The 22,979-nt window shown below is 29.4% G+C and overlaps 1 protein-coding gene and 1 long non-coding RNA gene across 3 annotated transcripts in view; one reads left to right on the top strand and one right to left on the bottom strand.

Moving 5' to 3' along the window:
* Oatp74d (Organic anion transporting polypeptide 74D) overlaps positions 1-22,979 on the bottom strand; it is a 99,631-nt gene that overhangs the window by 75,330 nt on the left and 1,322 nt on the right. The window lies entirely within an intron of this gene.
* On the top strand, positions 17,561-22,541 carry LOC145964614 (uncharacterized). Of its 2 annotated transcripts, none has more exons than XR_014436519.1 (3): positions 17,561-17,700; positions 18,039-18,124; positions 19,478-22,541. It is a non-coding gene; the product is annotated as an uncharacterized LOC145964614 (long non-coding RNA). The 2 variants fall into 2 exon arrangements; XR_014436520.1 differs by having other exon boundaries at positions 19,574-22,541.

Genomic DNA, 22,979 nt, shown 5'->3' on the forward strand with positions numbered 1-22,979 from the left:
ACTAACGAGGTTCAATCCTTCGTATCCTGTCTGGACTTTAGTGTGTGGTTCGCGATAGGTTAGCCGGTTGACAAAAATTTACGCGTAGTCATGGAATTAGCAAATCAGATGCTAAAAATATTATCTTATATTTTAATAACACATTAAGAGACTATAAAACCTCGCTCATAATAATAATTGTTTTTAGATATACAAATAGAATAAATTTGTGTTAAAAGCAAGAATTATTATTATTTATCATCAAATTATATATAATTATCACACATATAAAATTTTTTATAATTTCAAGCCAAAAACCTCATTTACATTTTTCTTATTATTATTTAAATAATTTGGGTACTATTCTTCCTTTATCGTTTTATTCAAAGCTCTCAAGATTGAATATTTTTAAATTCATTTATTAGCAATATTTTTATTTTTATAAAAACCAATTATAATTTAAGATATTTATATAACTTATTTTAAGGTATTTATATGAAGATAAAAAACTTTTTTAAAAACAGTATATCCATTCTCATCATAATTGATTCAATTCTCTCATTTTTAAAGGATCGAATGATTTACTACTTAAAAACTTTTCATAAATATGATTAATCGGATTATTTAAAGAATTGACATTATTCATAAATGTAGGAAGTGTAGACTATGCATATTTCTTCTTTCAAATTGTTTTCGATAAAGCAACGTAAAATACAATTTTATTTTCATTTTTAATCAATCGCGTAATAATCACTGATATTGTCCTTTGTGGTATTTCTTTTGGTTCACCGCAAAAGGTGTGTTCTCGCTATTTAAAGATATGACAAGATTTCCGTTTCACAGTCGAGAAATTTGATTAGAAACTCCAATATGATATAGGTATAAAAAGAACTATTTAAAAATTTAATAACTTCCAAACAAACATTTTTGTTCTTTTAGAGCTTATATAAAATAACTAAAATTGTAATTGTACTGACAAATTTGTAATATATCTCACGGTAAAAGTATTTTTGAAAATATTAGAAATAGACCTATGTCTATATGTATTAAGTTCATTTCTATCTAATTATAATGAATACTTTATAATTAGTTTAAATATTAAACTATATGTATATATATATATATATATATATACATATATATATATATATATATATATATATATATATATATAATGAAATAAAAATATAATAATACAATTTGTTATGAATTATAAATTTATGTTAACAAGTTTTACAAGTAATTATAAAAGCTGCACCACGAAGAACGAGCAGTAATTAACTTCACGAACAAAGGTAGATGGTTCTACATCTTCAGTCGGCCCTTTATATCCGGCGGCCCCTAAAAAACTAGAGATTTAAAAAAAAGTCACCGACGATTGGACATTTAAGAGGGATGGAAGTCAGGTCTGAACTTCGCAGCAACTTTGAGAGAATGGACACGCCCAAATTCAAGGATGCATCGAATTATAAAGGCTTAGCTCGTTTCATATCATTGTCAATGAAATCAAAAAAAAATTCTGCAAACTTTATCATAAAAAATTGATTATACGCGATTGTACAATCAAAAATATCATCAATAATTACTTTCAAATATAATTTTTGAATAAGGAATTTTTGAAATAAAAAGAAACGTATATTCAGAAATGCAAGAGCGTTTCCATCGTGTATTTCTCAATTCAACCGTATACTTTCCTCACATTTTTTTCTCTGACACAATTTTAACTTTTTCTATCACCAAATATCTTGATCAAGACGTTAAGATAAACTCTCGTACAGAGCCAGCTCGTAAATTCCTCAGGTATCATCAGGAAACGAAGACGGCCATCTGTCTTCGATCTCAACGTCGATGCTCGACGTAGCGGGAAGAAATTCGCGCACATAATCCGCGCGTATCGAACCGTTTCGCGCGACGATTGGCATTCAGCGCGCATCATCGCGCGTCGAGATAGGTACATACAGGAACACACGATGCATGTAATGCCGGCTACATCAATACGCCGACGTAACACACAACCTACGTATCATCGTCACGTACGACCGTCGATTGAATACGCGGAGGTACTCGCGCCCGGAGTATCGGGCAAGCCACAGCGGGCGTCGCGACGCGATTACGACGAGCCGGCCCGCCACGATCGCCGTTATATACCGTTATGCGAACATTGCAGACAGGATTTTCTATTTACCGAACAACGGCACATGACAGATTAGAACAGACCAAGTTTCGGGTGCGGCTCGCGCCTAGATCGGCCACGCTATCGAATTCGACGACGCTGTTTGCCAAGAGTCGCTGCGAATTTTGTATGTATGTCGCGAAAAGGAATACTTGTCGCTTCCGCTGGCGACAACATAGCAATAACATTACGATAATTCTATGACGACACGAACCGCGATTATAAGAAGATTCATTTTTATCTACGTTAATAATGCATATAAAGTGCGAACCAGCAAGATTCACTTGAGAGCATTTTACTAGAGGAAAGAATCTCTTATTAGATTCCGACGCGAATGTAAATTGACTTTCGTTGGACATCGTGATCCTAGAAAATCGCGTAAAAAATGCGAAATGCTAATAAGGATGACTAAGTTCTCTCATAAATGAAAGGATAACGAAGTTTTCTACATGGACGGCGTGATCCTTGCGACAGAGGCTCGATAACAGAGATTGATCGTTGTAAGTGATGTCATGTTCGAGCAATAGAAATACTACTTGTCGACATGCAACTGATCAATGTTACTTATCCATAATCATGGGATTTAACACCAAGAAATCCTTGACACCGAAAAGAATTTTCAATGAAACTCTTGGCAAGGTAATCAAGGATGCATCGATGATGATGATTTTATAATACATTAATAACGCAGATATCTCTACTTTATAAAGTTCTATAATATAATATTTGTAATCAATATTTCAATGAAAATAAAGGTTTTACTGATTCTATATATTAAGGGTTTTATTTTTCTAGTAAAATCAATTTCTTTATTACATTCAATCTGAATGTTAATCGAAATGATATCTAAATAATACATAACTAGAAAAGATTAACCGTCTCGAAATATTTGCAATTATAAGCACTACTTTGTTTTAATGAGATGGATGACTACAATTGTAATTAAACGCAGAGCGAAAGCTTCCGGGGGTACTCTCATACGAAAACACACACCCGATGAGTACGCGGAGTCCTCGCTAAAGATAGCACGATGACAACGTCTGAATTAGTGCGGCGGCTTCTCTCTATCAATTAGATGGGGTATAATATATACCAGGAAACGCTGAACAATTATTGTTGTCTGGCCCACATACTGCACCGGGCTAACTGCTGCGTCGCTTTCCTCATCCCGTCTTCCATTTACTTTCATTGCATTCACTGACGGGACAATTTCTTTTTTTCTTCCTTTCTTTCTCTGTCTGTCGCACATCGTCCCACAAACAAAAGCACGTTACAATCACGCGATACAAAATTTGGAGAAATTTACGCGATCGAAAAATGCAAATCGCGCTAACGAAAGGTCAATCGATTAAGCAGCGTTTGGCAAAAATGCGACTGCACGCACTAATTGATTCGTTTCAATGACACCGATACAGCGAAAACAATTACTTTTGTTTCATTTTAAAAATTGTTATATACAAATAAATTAATTTCACACAATTAGATGTCTACAAAAATAGACACGTTTAAAAAAGCATCGGAAAATATTTAAAAAAATAAATTCATTGTACGCGATTAGAAAGTTTAAATTTAAAAATATAATTGTATATATATATTTCGATATTAATGCATATCATGTCATATAAATACTTTAAACTGGTATGCGCATCTAAGCTAGTTAAGAGTGGCTTTACGACTAATTAATTTGTTTATCGCTAGAACGACATGGTAGATCTAGTTAAATAGCATCGTACATTGACGTTTGTTGGCAGCGTTGATCAAATGGGTGCGCAACAAGAGTATTGCATTATAGATATTACCATAATGAAGTAGTTTGTGGACCATTTTATTATGTTTGTGAACCGATCCTCTACTTGATATATAACTATACTTTTACTTGACACAAAACGAATATATTGAGCAATAATTAAATATTGCAAAAAATATATATTTTGTAATATTATAAAAATTCTATAAAACTTTCTAATATAATCTATAAAATTATATAATACTTCTATCAAAATATGTCTGATTTAATTATCTTTTTTCCAATTATCCGTCTAATTATTTAAAATTCTATTTATAAATATATATTATAAAATGCTGCACAAATATATGTATATGATATTTGTAAAGAGATAAGATAGTCTGGTAAACAACGTCTTCTACTTTGTACGATTATTATTATTCCTTGTGCTGCAACTCTAAATGAACAGCCGGCCGCGATAATATAGCTCAGATTCTTATCTACGATAGCCACAGCAGCAGAACGCAATGCGCATTCAATTCGGCGTGCTTACGTCATCGAATAGAAGAAAGGAATTCAAACGAATTCAAACATTTGTCGTTCCCGGCACGTAATTCTTCTTTATAAATACGATTTATGCAACACTCGAATGCGGAATCAAGCAAAAAAGACTTTCGGACTCAAGATTACGCAATCGTTTTCGTGTAATCCTTTATCGCCAATACTTTATATGAAACCGTATTTCAAAAGTTTCAAAAGTCAAATAAAATATTTTAGAAAAGAGAGATTTACATTCCTAAATAGAAATATTTAAACTCAAGATATTTCCATATCAATTAATCAAAAATAATTATTAATATGTATGGAATAAGGAAAGCTTTTTATATAAAAAAATTAGTAATTATCTAATATTTACAATTTTAAATTCAAAGAATTAATATATTGCTTATATATTAAATAACATTTTCTGATAAATGATAATTTAATTATTGCATTCTATCGAAAACATTGTACGATAAACGGTATTCAGATTGAAGACACAATTTTAATCAACCTACACCTTTTGCCCTTTGTCACGACAAACTTTGCATTCCAAATACCTTTTAATTTATCACGAGATATTTCCTCATTACTAAATATTGAAAAGCTTGAACCGCGACAAACACTGTCGCCGTCATTCGCATTATTTGCGCAGTCGAGAATCGGAGTGCAAGTGCGTTGAACCAAACAGTCAGTGACGATGAATCGTCATTAGGCTAGATCGGCTGGACTTCATTGAGAAATGAGACGCTGTAGCCCAGATATCGATGCAAATACATTTTACGCCTCTATTGGAACATCGAGCCGCCGCCATTACTTCGATATCAATTCGACGGACATGGAAAGTCACATAGCATATCGGCAAAATCGAATTTTTAAAATCGAACAAAATAATTATGTAAATTATGTAATTTTAAGAAAAATAATAATACATCAATAATATAACTAAATTTAGATATTTGTAAATCTCCTTTTTTAGTCTAACATCTCGCAAAATAAATGTAAAAAGGCAACAAATTAAATTAAATTAAATTTATAGAAGACAAATTAAACATGAATATGCAGCGAAAAATTAAGGAGTATAAACATAAATCTCTCAAGTCAATAAAATTTTTATCTTATACGAGAGATATGCGCTTATCTATTTTATAAGTACATCCTCCGTATTACTCGAGAAGCAAAATAGTCCAAACCTACGCTCACAAGAAAGATTAAGAATTTGGCAAATAAACTGAGAGAACTTTAAGCGTCGACAGTCCGTGAAAAAAAAATGTGAACGAGCGTGTTAGCCTCCATTGGAAAATTAGATTCAATCTAACGCGAGGCGGCAGTCTCTCACGCTTGCACGCGGCCAGACAGAAATTACGAAACCGACGACGACCGCGGATAATGTCGTAATGTTACAATGAGCGCGCACGCACATTCCACACGGCGTACGGCCACCAAGGAAGAACATTGACCACCGTATACACGCGGAAGTGATTAAGCCATTTTAACGTTTAATGAAGTACATATGGATTAACCTCTGATTAAATTATTCATCAAAGAGAGCAACGATATTGATTGCCTGTCTAAACAACCGTTGCTAACAAACGCCGTCGAGCCACTTTTCCATAAGAGATCATACTTGTATGAACCAACAATAATAATTATTTTTCTTGCTCATTTTTCTTACTTTAATTTTATTATCGTTGCTGTAGAAACGAGGAATCAAAACAGCATACGATAACTAGAGGTTTAAACACATCTATCATATAGATTTTTCTTATTGGAAAAGCTGAAATAAGTTATATTTTTATAGAAATAAATAACACAATTTGCAATTTAAGAGAATAATTGTGTGTGATATAATTTGTGCTTTAAAAATTTTAATATTTAGCAAAGAATTAAACTGCAGTGAATCATAGATTTTTAACTATAAAGAAAAAGAGATTATTTATTTATATAAAATATAATCATATTTTTCTATTTTAGCAATGCAACAAAAATATATTACACTAATGTAGGAATGAAAAAAATATCAAGATATACAATATATATGTTCTTGCATAATGTTTTGCATAATGTGATCGCATGCTATCACACATTACTACGATGAAATCTTTCGCGAGGTAATTTAATGATGCACTTCAAGGATCTCCCCAAATTGCCCTTCATTGTTACATCTTTAAATCTCTCTAATACAGTACCGTTGACCCTGACTCGATATATATTTCGTCTGTCCCTTCCAAGAAGGCAATTATGTTTCAATTAGTAAATTAGCGGTGGTCTGCACTCTGTATTGTCAAAACTCAAATTGGAATCTCTACCTTCCACTCGTCTCGTTTCACAGCTATATAATGTCAGTTGTCTGCCTATCCATACATAACCATCGTTATATATAGTAGCAGTAACAATTTGATCCTGCATACAAGCACGCAAGTCTTATTATTTTTATATATAATAATTAATTTTTTTAGTTATATAACATACTGTCTCATTTACTTAATTTTAAAGTAAATAAAAAAAAGATAAGAATTATAAATTATATATGTATATATAATTAATTTTAAAAGAAATGGAAAAGAAATAAATATTATATAATGTATTGAATTTTAAAATGATATAATAAACGGCTAAACGATTTCTGTATAATATGATTAATGTAAAAAAAATATTGATGCAAATGTTTCAATTTTGCGTTTCACGTATCACAAAACTGATTTATATCAAAATCTGTCAATAATAATATACATCTTTTTACATTATATACGTATATTTCAGTCGTTTTATTACTTATTAATTAGTGTTATTAGTATGCAAAAATATTTATATTCACGCATGTTAAATAGTTCAAATATAGACGTTCTTATTCTTATTGTTAGAAAAATTAATTGTTGCTTAAAAAATCCATTTGTGTAATTGTTTTTTCTTTATCATTCTTTATCCATTATTTATCGATTCTTATTAGCAATTGTTATATCAAATAAATTTTATTTGTAGATTTTCTAATAGTGTTTTTACGAAAGTTTCAATTTTTATATTCCTTGTTATTTTATGCTCGCGTATTCATTGAAATGCACGCGTGTCTTTTTCATTGCTATCTCTCGAAAAATCGAAATTCAATTTTATGCCGATATCTCTTACATAGGTAACGCGTCTGCGACGATGTAAAGGTATGACGCGATCGTTTCTATTGTCGAATATACATAAGAGCGTCGGCTCTCTTTTCGCCTTGTTTTCGAGTTTCTCGTTCGTGGACTGGCTGAATTATTGATGAGTATGCGATCGACTAAGCGGATAGAACAGCATAAATTTAGATATTATTCGTCTCGCGGACAGTCAAAAGCATCGCGATAGTGATCTCAATGTGATCGATGATCGTCTTGACTGGCAGTATTCATCGAGGTTACCGATCTGTTGGCAAAATAAAAAATGCGATGTCCTAAAAACTGGAATTGCGCAGAAATTGACGATACATGTATTCAATCGTGTCTATGTATCGTGGAAATGTATAAATGTATATATGTCACTAAAGATACGAAGTGTTGAAATCTCACGACAAGCGAATGAATTAAAAAGCGACTGACATAATGAGATGGTACATTTAAAATAATTTACCTTATACATCATACAAGTAGCAAGCCCATGTCATTTTAACGTCAAATAATGTCATTTGGATGGCAAATGACGTGTATATTTGAGACCTAATCGCTAATATATGTTTATATACATATTTCTATAATCTATCTTCAGACTATTTGTAATTGACTTACATATTTACGCACAATTATTTTAAGCATAATGAATATCATAGTAATAATAATATTTACAAGATTGCCGAAAGTATCTATAGAAGAAAAAGACCAGCAGCCTACTATTTCATTATCGGCTCGCGCGATTTTATGTAATCTCCTTTTTGCATCCCCAACATTCGCTATAGGTCCATTATAGGTTCACTACTGTCGCTTTGTTTTGTCGAAACCGATGGAACGTATGCGGAAAAGGAAAGACGAAACACCGACTTATCGGGGGCGGTTTGGCAGTTTCATCCCCTCTCGTGAAGGACATGAGCTCTTGTGAAATATTTTGCGAGCCAAGAAGAGACTAACGGAAGACGAGGGAATGAAGGGGATTCCGGACTTTAGAGAAAAGGAGAGAGAAAAACAAAAGAAAGAGAAAGGGAAGGAAAGAAAGATGAAGCCACGAGGGCGCATGTGTGTGCTACCACGAGCCAGGCAGACAACGGCCGACCTTGTCTCGTGACGTCATCACCAGTCTAGACGGAATCCACCTCTTTGTACGTTCCCTGCCTGCCCCATTCGTGGATTAAATTCGAAAACGAGAAAGATAAAAAGAAAACAACTCGGTGAACAAGCTATTGGCAACTCGATTTATCCCGTCCACTGGATTCCCTGTATTAATTTCAGTTTTCTAGCTAGCTTGCAGCAACTAGCACAAACGCAAAGAGTATCTTCTCTATTAGCGTTCCAATGATTCAGTTTGACACTGAGTGAAACCAATGATCTAATATCATGTCTCACAAAAAATATCAAGCGTGAATCTAACTTAATGAGAACAGATACTCGAGGTTCGGCTTTATAAAAAGAAATTAATTTTCTAGTCGTTTATTTAACTTAATAAGATAGTTTCGTAGCGTATCGTTAATGTAAAGAATAATAGACGAGCTTAAAACAGAGCAAAATAATTTAAAGTTTATATCCTCATAAAGTAATATTATTGTTTATTATTTATTATTCATTATTTACAATATATTCAAAAAAATCCGCAAATATGCCTGCAATTGAATATGATAATAATCCAAAACATTCATCAGACCTCATCAAAAACTATTCGTCAGTTATCCATAAAAATATTTTTTATATTAGCAATCATAATTTAAGTCTTATAAAATATATATGAAATAAACTAACAAGAGATCAAAGATTAAAGATAGACATCGAAAAATCTCACAATAAAACCGATTTAATGAAATCTCTTCATATTAAATGGCAAAAAATGAATAAAATAAACAATTAGTAATAATAAATAATAAGCTAAAAATATATAGGGAACAGCGATTATCTTATCTATTATAACTATTATCAATTAAAAAATGAAATAAATATTTTATTTGGAATAACTGCAAAAATGTTAAACACTACTTGTTTGTCATATAAATAAAAAATATTTATTGTAAATAATATTTTTGTATAGCATTATATCTTTTTATCAAGTATTTATATTAAATTTATTTCAAAAATTTTGTCCAGTACTGCCTACTGCACGGAAGGGTGTGCTATCGTCGAGGCTAAAGTGCCGATCGATGTACATACTCCTCGACCACACCCGTCGATGTTCCCTCTTTTAGGTACTGTGCCGAACTTCGAGGAATCGATATTCATGTCGGATGTTCTAAGCTCTATGGATATCTGATAAAACATCCTTTACAATATAATCTAATATGCATTTTATAAATATAAATAAATATAATAGTAAATATAAAGTAAATAATAAATAAACATTTTTAAAGATATTCAATGTAATATGAAAATAAAAAAAAATAATTAAATTTGTTTATTTATATTCCTATAAAAATGATTGATTTATTATTTTCTCTCACACACATTGTTAATGTATATTTTTTAATCTTTTATAAATTTTCTTATATGCTATTATTATTTGCTAGCAACTTTATATATTTTAATATGACTAGCTTACTCTATGTACTTCTAATTCTCGTAAACTTTAATAGTTTGCTATAGTTGAAAGCATTCCTGTCCCTGCAGCATGCAGTTAAAATCTCATTATCTGTTTTTCTTTCTTTTTTCTTTCCATCATAGCGCATGATAATAAAAACATTTAATTTCCGATTTTTTGAAATTTCTTTCTATTAAATAAATATTGATACACACGAGTTCATATAAAGTTGTTCCCGAATTCTGATAGTTACTTTTGATTCTTCTCAGTGAATTCTTTGCAGAACTTTTAATTACTCACTTAATTTCTCTCGTATCTTGTATCACAATTTGATTTCATCGCATCATAGAAGATTCTTTTTATCTTTTAATATTTGAGTAATGTTTTATCGTTCATTTAAAATTTGATATGTATATGTGAACACATTTTTCTAACTATTCGAACTATTTCTAACTATAAGAGTTAACTCCATGATTTAAGTTTCTTTTGCAAATTGTTCAATTGATGCATGTCTTTTTACAAGTCTTTTTATATACATTTTATTGTTTACATTTACATTCTTTCTTTGTCTTTTTTTCGTCATACTGTGTATTTATATTTATCATAATTTTTCGTTTATATATATTATTTTATAAATATATATATATATATATAATTTATTTATAAAGCGTAGTTTATTATATTTATTTCACTTATATAATTATTTTCTCCATTCATTTTTTTCATAATTACTTTTCAGACAAATGTAATTATTGTACTGCATAATACTCTAAAAAGTTTTAATTCCAAAGCAAAATAAATTCTTTCTCTCCCATATCTTTTCTTTCTCTCCGTTATGGGAACGTGTCTAGCTCGAATCTCCGGTGCATCAACCGCATCAGATTGGAGCGACGTGCAATCGATTCAACAGAGCGGAATCACGAGTCTCGGCTCCAGGGCCAAGGGCAAATCTCTTAAGAGACTGATTCACCTGCTTTGGTCAGACCATGGGCCGAACATTGGCGTTGTTGTTGTAGGTCAAAGCCGGAGACATATCGAGCGCAGTGGGAAAGAGTTAGAAGTCGAAAGTCAATTATGTCGATTGATTGATATAAACGATTTAACAATTTGGCCTTGACAAAGTTGCCACCGGACGAGTGAACAATCAAGAGGTGTCGGCAAGCAAATCATTGATTTATTTTTTTCTAACGAAAGATTATTATTATGTCATTTGTAGATGAATTCGTTCTTATTTTTAATATTTAAAATATCGAGATAATTAAATTTCTTAGATTAATGACGAGAAACTTGTCAACTTTTGTCAGAATAATTCAAAATTAAATTATATGTTTAAAAACGCGTGCATATAAAATATGCGTAATTTATATGAACGTTGACGCGTTTAAATAAAGAATTCGCATTAAAAAGATCGCAGTGATCGAAGCCCGCAGCGGATATTCCGGCCAAAATGTCAATCGACGTGAACATGGCGCCGTTATTGTTTTTTCACGTTTAGTTGCGGTTGGTGTATTTTGTCAGAATTCCAATTTTTTGTCATACAAAATATGTCCAACAGGAAAAAGACAGAGAAAAAGATGTGTGATAAAGAGGCACTTGTCCACAGTCAAGATTTATCTTACCCAACGAGATCGTTCTTTGACAATATGAAGAATTTTTAGCGTTTCTATAAACAACGTCTATACGTAAGAATTCGAGTTTCTTTCATGTGTTTTCCTCATTTGCGTCAATTATGCTATACAAAAATATCACATTAATTTCAAAAAGATATGATGTTTTGCAGTAAATATGATCATTATATGAATAAGATCAATTACCAATTAATTTTTTTTATATAAACATTATTATTAATAAATAACAATGTAATGAAAGTACTTGTGCAATTTGGATGCGTAGTCTTCATTAACTAATACATTGATACAGTACTATAACTTGTCAGATTAAAATATAATATTTTTGTATAGCATTTTAAATATGTATTTATTTGCAACGTGCAATTCATCTTTTTATCTTTTAGTTTGCACAAATACCGACGCTGAAAACATCTACATAAATGCAACAATAATTATTATTATATGTGCATTACTCTGCATTATTTATTATATTTATGTGTGTAATATACAAAATCATAGCTAAACATAACTTTGTAATAAAATGATAAATATACTAAATCATAAAACTGAATATCAACAGAATGAACTAAGCATCTAGCGATCAATAGGTATACTACAATGTTTTCTATTCTGCTCTGTCATTATCCATCCTTCTTCGTTTCAACAACAAGACTTGAAGAATAATGATCTTTATGAAGAAATTTTATTTACTTGTTAATCTTGTAATTTTTTACATTATAAGACAAATATATATATATATATATATATATATATATATATATAATTTGAATTTTGTATTGCTGCACATTTGCAGGTAATTAAATTAATTAATACAATTGAATTAATAAAATTAATATATATACTCAATACTTTTGTATACATCATAAATTTCAATTCTGTATACTCTATGCAAGATAGAGCCAGGCTCACATTATTAATTGTTTAAAAATTATCTATTTAATTATAATTTCCAAAAATTCTGAATAATGCATCCAGAAGCAAATACTTCTTTATTCACTCATGCAAACAGCTCACGATGGCAGGAAAGCGCAAAGGCGTTCAGGACGGAAATACAATCCCTGGAAGCTCCATCTCATGTTCGCACTATGAGCCTGGAATACGCGAAGTAACCAACAATCAACTAGTAACCCAGACTTTAGTATTCCTGCGATGTCGTCTCGTACGAGACTTCCTCATTCCAGAGTTGAGCTATTATAAAGCTCTCCCGTCTCTACGTTCCTTCGCCTCTTTCTCCTCGCCATCGCCGTCGCTGTCGCTGGCATCGTCTACAAACCTAATCGTATTACTTCCCCAACGATTATATACACTGCTCGTTTATTAGGTATATTCTCTCTATCATATTTAATTTCTAAATTTCACGTTACCCTTTTTCTTATCCCTCACATACACATATGTACTCAATTACTCATTCTTTTTACCTTATTCTCTTCTACTACCTCTCTAGCTTTCTTTCATCCCGGTATATCTCCGCCATTTTCTATCTCATAATATTGCAGAATCATAAAAATCGCTGTAAAAACTCATAAAAGGATAAAAGAACTCGTTACCGTACATCCCAACAATCGCAATGTATTTGAAAGCTTTAAAAATCGTATACCATCAACTGAATGCCAAAGTATATCCAGAAAAAAACCATTGAGAGACAATGGTAGTAGTAGGAGTGCCATCAGAAGTTCCGTGAAAATGCGTGATAACGCGCTGAGCACAGCTAATCGATTCTGTCCAGAACGCTTTTGCGTCGACAGGCATCGTGAAAGAGTTTAAAAGGGAAAAGTTCACTAGTATACAGAGCGTTTCCAAAGAAATGCATTTAAAGGAATATTATTTTTGCGGATTTATAATAAAAAAAGATAAAAATAAAAAGATTTTCCTAACGAAAATTTCATCAATATCGTAATTGTCATATTTATTGTTTAATTTATTCACAATTATTTCAAAAATGATATTTTGTTACACATATCTTTAGTAATATTAATTTTCATATTATGAATATTTCAAACACTTAGATATTATTTTCTTTAGTCAAAAATTATTAATATAAAAATATCCCATTATATTTTCTTTAATAAGGGCACAAAGGAGTAAGAGTTACGTAATTTCATTAGTGAATAGAAATAAAAATTACTTTGGAAAGTTCTTCGAAAGTGATTTTTCTATGCTCCCTTTTCCTTATCACATGCTTTCAAGAAAACTAAATTTGACGCGATATCGATCGTCAAAGTTACTAAAAAAAATCGGAAAATACATTAAAAGAAATCGGATGCTCCTCTATATAGAACTGAAATTAAAGGCGAACATTTTACATTTTAAATTGTGCATTTTATGTAATTGACGAGCTGAGAAAACACTAAAAAAAAGATACTTGAAAAAGTCTTTTTAAAAATAATAAAATCTCTAAATAGCATTCCAAGTCAGAAACTCATCAGAAAGTAATTATTTCTACGGAATTGTAACAATATATGAGATCCGCGGAACAACATATAAAAATGTTTTCTTATTAAAAAAAAAAAACATTAAACTCTTAATCTACTTAATGCATCATTTCGATCAATCTTGAATAAATATTTCGACAGAATCAGAATTTGAATAGTTACGCATTAATGAATTCACGTTAATTATCATGATAATTTATTTTACGGAGCGAAAGCCTGATTGTAGCGCTAACGAATTACTTGATAAATAGCATCAACAATCATTGGTGAAAGCGAGATATTTATTCAATCGTGAAAAAAATAACTTTTCGACGAATTGCATTAATTTACTTATGTATTTTGTTTCCTATTGTTATTACGTTATCAACAAAAATGAGCTAACTATGGTTAAAGTAATATATCAAGTCGATTTCATTATTTTTTTTCTTTTCTTTTTTATTAGAGGAAGATAATTTTTCCCTTTATCAATTTTTAAAAAATGTTATATATAATAGATTTAAATTATCATCCGAATAACATCCTCTAAACTTTTCTAACAAGTTTTCGATAATTTATCTCATTTTATTGTTTAGTAGATAGGACAATATTTAACGTTCTATTATTCCATTAGCTCATTAGAAAGTATTCTATTCCTACTACCTTTACTAATTAGCTCTTTAGAAGGTATTCTCTTTATTTTAATTCTATCTTTACTTTTCGTGAAACTCGAAAAATCTATTGTGAGTAATCTACAACAAAACTGGCATTACAAGGTATTAAGGAGTAGATTTCCGCCACATGGTGCAAAAACAATACCACTTAATCTGCTTAATGCACAATTTAAGTCATTATTCATGTAACCGCGTATTTATCATCGTGAGTACCGTAAGAGCCATGGCTCTACATAAATATGTGTATATGGAAAATCCCTCTTTTCAATTAATTTGTACGCGATAATATATATATTTAATATATATTTAATTAATCATAATTTATTTCATTTTCTCAATTGTCTGATATACGATTAATTCTCCTCGTTAATTGCTCTTTAGAATATTGAATCTGTAAAAAAGTTTAATTTTATATTTTAGATATATATTCGCATAATCTCACAAATAAAATAACAAATTAAGTATTAAGTGAAATATATCACGATTAAACAATGCAAGAATAGTCTGAATATAACATATATATTAACATCAATTTTTTCATATCAAAACTATTTAACTTTAGTGTAAACATTTATCAAAAAAAGAGAATAATTATATATAATAAACTAGAGTATTATTAATATAAAAACTTGATTAAGAAAATTCTTAATAATATAATTCATGAATTTTTACGAAATAATACGCCATACTTCATATATACCTAATCACTTAATAATTGTTAAATCATTATTTATAATATTTAATTGCATCATTAGTTATTAATTATTTTATTGTGTGAGATATATGCATGTCACAAATTTTAAAACATATTTTACAATTTAATTACACATTCGATAAAAGTTTTGTGTTGAAAATTGGCTAGATTCCATTTTTTATGAAGAGATTATTATTCTCGTAGAGTTCCTTAAAAAAAATTAATTTCTTTCTCTTTCTCATACCAACACCTACGAAATTTCACGTTATGTCGGTCATGCATAACGACTTCCTTTTAGCATCGCGAAACAGATTTCTCCGATCGAAACGTAACTTTAACGTTGGAACGCCGCGCCAAGTTCAGCTTCCGTTTCAATTTGACGCAACGTGACGAGGAAAAGGAAGCTCGATATGGAAATTACTACGATACGGAATGCTATTGTCAAAGAAAAGACTTGAGAAACTTTTTTCCATTTGCACTCGGTGAAATAGCTAATCCAGACAAATCTGTAATTTTTTTTATGATACTTTTATGATTACTTGTTTCATCACATATAAAAAATGTTTTTAAAAAACGTATATATAATATTTTATTTAATATATTATTGTAAATGTATAAAAATTTTATATTATATTAACGCATGCACAATTTACAACCTTCTATAAAAAAGAAATATGTATCAAATATTACTCAAAAATTCTCAAATGAAAAGAAAACATTTTCTAATCAAATATATATATATATATATGTATAATATCATATAATATCTAATATTACATTTTATGTAATGTGATTCCCTGACTGCGTTTAATGTTTATTTCATATTTAGTCGCAAAGAATATAAAAAAATTATAACGCGTTGACGTTTTTCGAGAAAATCCCGGAACAACATCCTAGCCCATGAGAAATATATTATTATATGGAAAAATATATCGAATTTTAAATTGCACTGAGAGATTCGCGGTAATAAAATTTCAAACTCGGCGCGACATGAGACACCTCAGTTATGATACACAAGGTAAAACTCTATGTAGGCGGTTAATGTGGTTTTCTCGATTCCGCTGCTAATTCTTCTACTAACTCATCAACGTGAATTCTATCAAATTACAAACGAGCATATGTCTGGAATTCTCACTATTAATAAAAAGAAAATAAAAATTTACTTATAAGTTTCTGATTTGTTTATAAGTTTCTGCGAATGTTTTATATCGCCAAAATATCAATAAAATATAAAACGAGAAAATTTCAAAATCAACTACATACTGTGACATTACAAAGTCGTCACATATTAATCTTCTATTAATTTTGTTGGAAACCGTGTAATAATTACTTATATATAAGTAATTAATATTTGCTAATATTCGTTAATTAATATAAAACGTTAATTAATGTAAAAAAAATAAATGTTATCACAGATCGTAGATATTGATTGAAAACTAAAATTTGCATCTTCATTAATTGTTTAGATATCGTATAGATTAATAATAGTAAACTTTACTTAAGCGTATGCATTACGTACTTTCCTGGAAATAATTTCACATGATTCTTTATAATGTGTACAAAAGTATAAAGCGACTGGCGCTTAAAGCTACATGTATAAGCAAGTAATTAAGATTAAATTCAAGATTCTTTTTATCAATCATGTGCGTATCGGCATGTCTGAGCATATTGTACTTACCAAGGACACATGTGTGCGCGATTGGTGCTTCAGGCGACAATAGAGATACATTATCATCGCTGATTTATATCTCACGGCATATAAATATGTATATAAATGTCTATGAATACTGACAGTAACAAATCCTCGGTGAATTAGCTGAATTATAAAAGTATTAGCATAGTAAGATCGTATCAAACTCCTTTATTTATGTAGATAAGTCGAGCGCGCATTATTCGTATTACAAATAAATTCGTAAATGTAACAGATCTACTATGTTTATGTGTGTGTTTATAAGAAATAGACATGCGACGCATGTTTACGTGCTTGGCGGTATGTCAACGCGGCGTGGTGGGGATCTCTACTACACAAGTACGAAGTTACACCGAAGGACGAAAGCTTTATTATTGTGCGACCAGCATTCATACACTGAACAGGTCGTGTGATATCTTGTTCATTAATAACGTTCCTTATCTATATAATCTTTGAATGTGATTTCAATCCTTATGTCCAACTAAAATTTCATCGCATATTCAACTGTAAGTCCACTACTATCTATACTGTTATATTATATTATGTTATGTTACGTTATATTATACCGACCTCTTATTTGCGCATTTAAAACAGTTTGTTATTGTTAATCCCTTTTAAATTATATATATATATATCTTATCTAATAATTATATTAATATTTAAAAAAAATGATTTAACTTAATATTTTCTAATGTAAATTTTTCTAGCATGTTTTCTAAGTATAATTTTTATTTTTTTTCTCTTTGATTTATTTTTATAAATAAAAAAATAAGTTTATAAACTTTCTGATATTCCAGGATATTTACAATTTTTTATTTTTCTTATAAGTTTTTACTACTATCAGAATGTCCTACGACCGATGGCAAAGATGGAGTGGCGCCAAAAGCGAATGCAATTCGAAGAGAACCAAGTGAATGACAAGTAAATTAAGTACGTATATAATTGAAATTCAATTCACACAGTGGCACAGATACACAGTATTAGGATTCCGCTAGCAAGCCTCTCAGCATTATATATATGCGTGTAACGAGCAAATGCATGTGCGTGCAAAATTATCGAAATCGCAGAAAAATCGCATCATTCTTCCATTTTTTCACTTTAATTATCAAACATTTGAAAAAAATTAATATTAAAAGTAAAAAAAATATAAATTATCTTTATTAATCAATAATAAAGGAAGGAAAAGGTTATTTTAATACAAGTTTAATTGGTGATTTAATTGATAATTGTTTAATTCATGATTTAATTCTTGACAGTGAAAAAGATAATTCAATATTAATTTTTTTTTAATATTTTTATACATATACTTTTTCATTTAAAATTAAACATATTGTATATAAAATGTAAAAGTGAAATTTCTACTACGAAGAACTAACTTTTAAATTAATCTATAAATTTAGATAAAAAATAACGCGATAAATTTTAAAATAATATGTACTAACTTTATCTTATTACGGAAAATTTATTATGTATTATTTATAATTAAACAAATGTATTACAATGCAGTGATGTAACTAATAGAACCTGAGTGAATTGCATTGTTTTTAACACAAAAAATGTAAATATGCGTTAATGACCATGAGTTCATGAGTAAGAATAAAAATGCAAATACCTCGATCGTAAATTACAATAAAAATCTGGCGTTACGAAACGCTTATAAAATGCATTCACTTAACGTCAGATATCTCGCAAGGCAGTTCCAATTTAATTAGTCGCATTTAAAATCACTAATTTTAAATACTCGCTTTTTTACATCTGATGCTACTACTATTTTCAATTAATATCATTAGCGACCCGCTTTTCCGAAAGCAACATATTATATATGTATAGTATTATTTGTAATATTATCTGAATTTCCGTCCCGACGAGATTAAAATCGCGAAAAAGTATTTAATTTAAATGTAAAAATATGAATGTAATATTATTATTGAATAATAGTATTCCATTTATTTATGCAAAATATTATATCAAGTGATACTTATATTATTTAAAGAAATATAAAATTTATATAAATTTTGATCAAAATTAAATCTTAAAAGACATTTTTTTTGTATCTAAAAATTTAGAATTGAATATAATGTGAAATCTAAACGCTGCTATATTATAATTGTACTTTATGAATCGGACTTTTAATCACAAATTACGTTTAATTTATCAGATTAGTTTTAATAAATCACATTACATCATAATCACTTTAATATTTTTAATATGCATTTTTAAACAAGCGAAACATCTGAAATTTTTAATAATTTATGCGATTGTATATACATATATAATATTTAGGTGTACATATTTCAAGAACCATTGAGAATTTTTGAAGAGATTCAATCGACAATAATTTCCAATTTATCTCATTGTCAGTATTTCCTTGCCTATCAGAGAAATGCATCGAAATTTCACCTCAAGATTCATTCGTAAGATAGAAAAATACGACAAATCGTCTCGATATGAAACGCTGCGTAAGTCATGTGAAGATGTCGTCGCTTTCATCAGAGACGAGGGGGTTAGAAGTAAAACGGAAGGGGTAGAGAACCAGCCGCTAGAATCTAGAAGGTTAACAAAATCAATACCGAGATGGGTGGCACGGCAGCGAGAAGAGAGAAAGAGAAAGAGAAAGAGAGAGAAAGAAAGAGGGAGAACTGGTGGTGATCAACCCGCTCACGCCAGGGGGGCTAGATCGGCTACCGACCTTTATTCAGGCCAACTGCATCATCCCCATTCCCGCACGCACATGCATTGCGCGGCTTTAGAGGGAGAAATGAGTATGGAAGGGAGAAATGAGAGGAGGAGGTCGTCTATTTTCATGAAGGGCTGTTTTCGTCGGATGAAAACAATTCTGGCATACATAATCCCGGACGCTCGGCAAAAACGAGGTATATATTGTTGTCGTTTCGATCACACTCGTAATAAGTATAATTGTAAATAAGTATAATTATGATTACACGGAAATGATTCGTATTCTAATGAAACTATAATATTATAAAAAATTAAGAAATTTCAAATAAAAGAATCGTTGATTTTATTTATTTTAAATCAAAAATGTTTTGATAATTCGAGTATCTTTAGAATGCTTCCATCAAAATGAAATCAAACGGAAAAATATAATTAAATCCTTACGATTCTATGTTGCAAAGCAATTTTTACATTTTTGCTAATCTACGTAGTTCTTCAAATATATTTGAAGAAATTAATTATTAAAGTTTAACAAATTATAACAAATATTTTATAACAATTTTTTAACAAATAATTATTTTCAAATCTTTATAAAATTTCTTTTTATCTTCAAATCTTCATAATGTTTCAAAAATAATAAAAATGAATTATGTGTTATATTACGTAATTACATAAAGATCAGATATTATTTCATTATAATTGGCCAAACATCAGTAATGAAAAAGCAGAAAATAAAATTTAAATAAAAAGTTCGAATATTATCACGTGCAAATATACTGAGTTCTGAGAGAACTACGTAGCAATTCAGAGTGCGATTGTCGTCATAAAGTTCGTACATTACAAATTTAAATAATTAGCCTAGTTATTACACAGAGAGAAAACATTCGTTGGAATGACGTATCTATATCGAGAATCTCGATGTAGCAAAAATTGCTTTCGGGTTTTTCGATTTACTCAGCAAATATTACACATACGATATTTGACATTTCTTCGATTGTCGTATTTAGAAATTTTATGTGACAGTTATTTTTTTCCTAAATATTTACGCAAAAAACATTTAGGAGCAAAATTAATTTAGAAAGAAAAATCATATTAAATTCCTAAATACGATAATCGAAGAAATATAATATATCGTATATATAATACTTGCGTTTGGCAAAGGCAACATTTCACATTTTTTCAAATTATTTCAATGACTACTTGTTATCATCTCAAAATTATCATCTGAAAATTAAAGACATAAAGTATGTGTATATCTTGCATGTTAACTAAAGTTTTAATAAAATGAAAAGAAGTTGCGTCTCAGAAACTTTGCTAGTATTAGACAAAATATATCTTAGATATTTGAAAACTTTCATGCTATTGCATTTTGAGAAACATATTTTCAAATAAATATATTTAAATATAACTAAAGTTATTTAAATATAGTTAAAAAGTTGCCTAAATTTCAGTTCGCCTATCTCTAATTTTACTTAAAAAAACAAACTTTAAAAAGATTAAACTTTAATTAATTTTTTGAAAAAAACATTTGTAAAAAAAATACTGAAAAATGCATCTTCAAATTTAAGATTAATTTCATTCTTTTAAGGCGCATTTCGCGATTTACATAAAAATCTAAGTACAAACTTTCTGCGTTGCAAGAGCATACGTCTCACTAAAAAGTCTCTCTCCGCGGTCGTCGCGTTTCCTTCTGTGTCTATTTTCGTTGTATGCTTGCATAGGAATAGAGAAGTCGCATGGGGAAACGTGGTATTCCATCGCCGCAGTTTCCGTCTTTCTACCTTCCCTTCGACATGCATTCGCCACCGATCTATTTGGCACGTTTATTTCTGTGTTTACTTCGAAGTCGACATACGTTCTTACTACGGAACTCTAACGCACGTTCTATTACGAGAATGATAACGATGCTTTTATTCGCGAAAAATTTTCGAATTTGCGAAAGGAAACTCATTAATAGTATATCGAATTATATACATATTCATTATTCTTCTTTTGAGTTAATTACATCATCAAAGATGCAGCTTAAAGCTAAATTTAACAACGCGCCTCATTATCAGTTTTCAGATTTTAACGTTACTTAAATAAAAATTATATATTACTAAAATAAATAGTTATATATTTAAAAATTATATTTCCTTCAACTGTTATTTCATCAAATCATTATATATCACTTATTTCCATTACAAAAAGTTTCAGAAATCTTTAAGAAATCTGTATTAACTTTAAAAAAAAATGTGATAAAATCGATCTGATAATACGAAATTTAATTATATTTTTTCAGAACACGCACATTACATTCAAAGTGTTAAGTACGTTATAGAAAAAATTACTTAATCATATTTATTTTTATAAATTTATAAATGATCCTACATATAATATGTATATTCAGAGGTCATCCTCAAAACATCCTTCATCCCAAAGATATCGAGATATCTTCTAGACGCTTTTTAAATATGCATGCTATACAGAATATATATGTGTAAAGAGAAATGTAAAATTAAATTTCTCATTGAAATAAAAATGTTATTGAATAAATATCTAAAGTAAAGAGAGAGAGATTAGAGACAATATGTAATAAAATATTACTTCTATTGTAAATAATTTCAATATATTTATAGCAATTTATTAGTATTAGAATTTATTTATTTATGTATAAATTAATAAAGCAAAAATATAAAAAGACAATATGTAATAAAATATTACTTCTATTGTAAATAATTTTAATATATTTATAGCAATTTATTAGTATTAGAATTTATTTATTTATGTATAAATTGATAAAGTAAAAATATAAAAACGAGAAAATATTTATTTATAAAAGTTGATTTCTATTTAACTCCTTCTTTTATCTTAAATTTTTGTATAAAAAAAACAATGAGAACAATGATTATATGAATAAAAGCGCGCACTCTCTCTCGATACGAATCGACAGGTAATTTCAGTGCAACAATGATCGTCGCATTAAGACTTATACAAATTGATAGCAAAGAATACAAAGACATAATAATTATAAATAAATATTAAATATATATAATATTAAATAATTATTCAAAAATTCAATTGCGTTATAACAGTAGCGATAGTAAAAGACATGTACTTACAAAACATGTAC

The sequence above is a fragment of the Camponotus vicinus genome, unplaced genomic scaffold, assembly GCF_025532165.1.
Source record: "Camponotus vicinus isolate PSW18456_S1 unplaced genomic scaffold, iyCamVici1.0 SCAF_13, whole genome shotgun sequence".
Lineage (NCBI taxonomy): Eukaryota > Metazoa > Arthropoda > Insecta > Hymenoptera > Formicidae > Camponotus > Camponotus vicinus.